The 4,936-nt window shown below is 41.6% G+C and overlaps 1 pseudogene; it reads left to right on the forward strand.

The window, feature by feature from the left end:
* The first annotated feature begins 319 nt into the window (after window positions 1-319).
* On the forward strand, window positions 320-1,661 carry LOC126068412 (MKI67 FHA domain-interacting nucleolar phosphoprotein-like; annotated as a pseudogene).
* The last annotated feature ends 3,275 nt before the right edge of the window (window positions 1,662-4,936 follow it).

Here is a 4,936-nt window from a genome sequence, read left to right on the forward strand (position 1 = left end):
TAATTTCCTGCCTCAGCTTCTTGTTTATTGGCCGTGATGAGTCACGCTGAGCAAAACCTGGCATTTCCACGCAGCGACAGAATCTCTACTCTTTTGTAGTTATCATATTTTTTTCTTGCAATAGGAAGGAAAGGCGTAAAGGACTTGATTAGACTGTTTTATGTCACCTGCTGTTGGCAGTGACGCCTTAGAGGAGAGAAGGAAGAAATGGTTTCCCACTACCACCTAAGGTCACTTAAAAAAAAATAGTGTTGGGGAACTGACGGCCTCACATTTCCAGAAGCTCTGCGTGGAGCACTTTGGCTTGGGCATTTTGCACATGGCAGATTTTGTTCGTATTGCTAAGCTGCTCCTGTCACTGAACTGTCAGGAGCAGGCCAAGTTTCAGAAGCAGGTGGCACAGACCCAGCATCTCCCCAAGTAGGAGCCCAACTGAATCAGCAACTGCCTGTGAGCTGGTACACTGAGGACTTCCCACTGGTGGCACAGTTCAAGTTTTCCAGTATGCCAGGGGGTTTATGCTGGTCGGCCTTGGGATCCTCTTATGGAACAAGCAAAACTTATTCCTGGAGTAGTCTATGTGGGCCACGTGCATTGAAACCTTTTTGAACAACTCCAACTCAAGGCATATTTCTCCCAGTTTGGCACAGTTATAAGATTCATATTGTCCAGAAGTAACAAGACTGGAAATTGCAAAGGCTATGCCTTTGTGGGGAGTGCTGGCGGCACAGTGGTTAAGAGCTGCACTAAAAAAAAAAAAAATTTTTTTTTTTTTTTTTTAACCCAAAATTCGGCTGTTTGAATCTGCCAGGTGCTCCTTGGAAACCCTGTGTGCAATTCTACTCTGTCCTACAGGGTCGCTATGAGTTGGAATTGACTCATTGGGCAATGGGTTATGCCTTTGTGGGTGCCCTGGTAGCGCAGTGATTAAGAGCTCAGCTGCTAACCAAAAGGTCAGCAGTTCGAATCCACCAGTTGCTTCTTAAAAATCCTATGGGTCTCTACTACTCTGTCTCATAGGATTGCTATGAGTCAGAATGGACTCCACGGCAACAGTTTTTTTTTTTTTGATTTATGCCTTTGTGGAGTTTGAGTCTGATGATGTTGCCAAGATAGTTGCTGAAACAATGAACAATACCTTTTTTGGTGAATGAAAGGCTGTTGAAGTGTGATTTTATGCCATCTGAAAAGGTACGTGAAGAACTTTTCAAAGACTGGGATGTTCCATTTTCAAAGCCATCATATCCGGCAGTAAAACAGTGTAATAAGAAACGGACAGCTACAGAAAAGCTACACATGGGAAAATGATTTAAAAACAAAGAAAAATTACTGAGGAAGAAGTTAGCTAAAAAAGGGATAGTTTATAGTTTTCTACCACTGATTTTATCAAACAGGGAAACGTTTCAAACGCTGATCTTAAGAGCCCTATAGTGAACCAGGTTTTACCTATGATAAGGAAAAGAAGGTTTCAGGCACTCCTAGCACTCCGGAGAAGGCTGAATAGCCAGGGCTCCACACCAGTTTGTACACCAACATTTTTGGAGAGGAGCAAATCTGAAGTGGTTGAAGTGAATGATGATAATGAAGATAATGAAATAATTTTCAAATAGCCTGTAGTTGGCGTAAAAGAAGAAATACAAGAGACGCAAACAACTACATAACAATTTCAGAGAAAAAAAGAAGAAAAAGAAAAAGCAAACATTGATTCTAAACGTATTATGTATAATGTTTCTTTTGAAAAATGTGGTGACTTTGTTATTAAGGCTGACTTCTTAAATTCTACTAAGTGAAATGAAATGCAGATGCTGGCACAATTTTTGGAAGAAAACCATTGGTTCAAGTAAAAGCAGTTGGTAGTTCTGGCTTGCCTACTGTCTTCAGTTACCTAGTGCTGCTATAACAGAAATACCGCAACTGAATGGTTTTAACAAAGAGAAATTTATTCTCTCACAGTCTAGTAGGCTAGAAGTCCAAATTCAGGGCATCAGCTCCAGGGGAAGGCTTTCTCTCTCTGTCTGCCCTGGAGGAAGGTCCTTCTCATTAATCTTCCCCTGAATTAGGAGCTTTTCTGAGGAGGAACCCTGGGTCCAAAGGTTGTGCTCTGCTCCTGCCACTGCTTTCTTGGTGGTATGAGGTCCCCACTCTCTGCTTGCTTCCCTTTACTTTTGTCTATTGTAAGATAAAAGGCGGTGCAGACCACACCCCAGGGAAACTCCCTTTACTTTGGATCAGGGATGTGACCTTAGTAAGGGTGTTACAATCCCACCCTAATCCTCTTTAACATAAAATTACAATCACAAAATGGAGGACAACCACACAATACTGGGAATCATGGCCTAACAAAATTGACACATATTTTGGGGGACACAATTCAATCCATGACACCTACCCTTGCTGAAATACAGGAAGCTTGCAGTGGCCTGCTGTCTTAGTCATCTAGTGATGCCATAACAGAAATACCACAAGTGGATGGCTTTAACAAAGAAATTTATTCTATCACAGTCTAGCAGGTTACAAGTCCAAATTCAGGGCATCAGCTCCAGGAGAAGGCTTTCTCTTTCTGTTGGGTCTGGAGGAAGGTCTTTGTCCTCAAACTTTCCCTGGTTGGGGAGCTTCTCAGGTGCAGGGACCCAGTGTCCAAAGGATGCTCTCTGCTCTTGGTGCTGCTTTCTTGGTGATATGAGGTCTCCAACTCTCTGCTTGCTTCCCTTTCCTTTTATCTCTTGAGAAATAAAAGGTAGTGCAGGCCACACTCCAGGGAAACCCCCTTTGCCATGGGTCAGGGAGGTGACCTGAGTAAGGGTGGTGTTACAATCCCACCCTAATCCCCTTAGCATAAAATTACAATCACGAAATGGAGGACAACCACACAATACTGAGAATCATGGCCTAACCAATTTGATACACACATTTTTGGGCAGACATAATTCAGTCTGTGACACCTACTCATGTTGCCTCTTTGCTCTGTTAGTCTCCTCTCGTTTCCTTTGTATGTTTCATAGTTGGCCTTAGTTGCTGTTCAAATAAATACCAGCAAATAAACTTCCTACGTTATTTGTATGCAAACGAGAACAACAACAACAACAAAAAAGTGTTTTTCTGTTCAATCTCATATGCTGTTTGGGGGAGTCATCTTATTTTTCAAAATAGAATATATTTCTTTTCTTTTATGAGTTAGGCAGTACTAGCTCAGGTAGCAGGCGGTGGAAGAAACGCCTGCTCTTATTTCCTAAGTCATAGTCAATCCATTTAGAATTCTTATCCCCTGGGCTGACTTAATCTCAGGCCATCTCCACATGCTTCTCTTCATTCCAGAGGAGGCCTATCTCAGTGGACTTTAAAAACTTAATGCTGACCTTTCTTTAGGGAAAGGAGCTGGTAAAACCTGTAAGTTTTTCTTACTAATTCACTCTGTCATTAAAAAAAATCAAGCAATAGTAAAGTGTTACCTATCTGCCTCTAAAAAGACAAAGTTACCCTTCTTTTCTCTTAATAGACCTTTTATGTAAAAACCTCCTTTCCCTTATGAATTATATGCCTTAGGATAAACCGTGTCACTCTGTTTCTGAATTGGTGAATGGATTTGATTATTAAAAGGAGCCCTGGTGGCACAGTGGTTAGGGGCTCAGCTGCTAACCGGAAAGTCGGGGGTTCAAACTTACCAGCCACTCGGAGGGAGAAAAATGTGGCAGTCTGCTTCTGTAAAGATTATAGCCTTGGGGCAGTTCTACTCTGTCCTGTAAGGTTGCTATAAGTCAGCATCGACTCAATGGCAATGGATTTGGTTTTTTTTTTTTTTTGCTTTTGATTACTGAAAGTAGACCATAACCTTACTGGCTCTAGGCTTTGGATTGTATTTCTCACTGTAATATTAATTCTAGCCCTGTTTTTCCAAATATGTGCTACCCCAAATGGTTGTCCTTTTTTACCTGAATTTACCACTATCTGATTGGTCTGTGTAACCACCCACTCAATTTAGCATCTGGAGCACCAGGTTTAGGAATGCCTACTGACCACTAATTTCATTTATAATCTTCCTAATGTTGGGGAGGGAACCCTGGTGGAGTAGGGGTTAAGAGGTATAGCTGTTAACTAAAAGTTCGGCAGTTCGAATCCACCAGGCACTCCTTGGAAACCCTATGGGGCAGTTCTACTCTGTCCTATAGGGTTGCTGTGAGTCGGAATCAACTTCACGGTAACGGGTACAGGTTGAATGTTGGGAAAGATTCTTCTACTGAATTTTGCTTTCTTGAAACACTTTTAGGCATAGTCCTTAGAATGCTGGAACTCTTTGCTATTGAAATTCACTGAGAAATTTGATTTCTTGTTGATCTTGCCACAGTAGTACTTGACTTTTGATACCCATTTCTAGTACCATTTCTGCTGGTATCTGAGAGTTGAACCAAAAAACAAAACAAAACCCAAAACCACTGCCAACGAGTTGATTCTGACTCATGGCGACCTCCTCATATGTTATAAGGTAGAACTGCTCCATAGGATTTTCTTGGCTATAATCTTTAATGAAGTAGATCTCTATGCCTTTGTTCTGACGTACCTCTGGGTGTGTTCAAACTGCCAACCAATAGTCAGGCACAAATTGTTTGTGCCACCCAGGGACCTTCCTCCCAGAGTTGAGTGCCTACACAATTTGACCGGAAATTTCAAATCTACTTTTACCCATGACCGAATGAAACCAACACTCTTCTTTGGATTTGTTCAGCTCCCAGTTTTATCCAAGTTTAGTTTCCATCTTGTCCATTTCAAGATAATCTTGGTATATGAAAGGTATCCAGGTATTTTAACAGAAAATTTCCATTCAGACTTTCTTTAGGGACTCCCGAATCTCTGGTTTCTGCTCTACTCCCCCTGTTTCTTAGGTCTAGCTGAGATGTGGTATGTGCCTTGACTCATCTAATAGTTATTGTAGTTCTTCCAA

Source organism: Elephas maximus, chromosome 2 (genome assembly GCF_024166365.1).
Source record: "Elephas maximus indicus isolate mEleMax1 chromosome 2, mEleMax1 primary haplotype, whole genome shotgun sequence".
NCBI classification, from domain to species: domain Eukaryota; kingdom Metazoa; phylum Chordata; class Mammalia; order Proboscidea; family Elephantidae; genus Elephas; species Elephas maximus.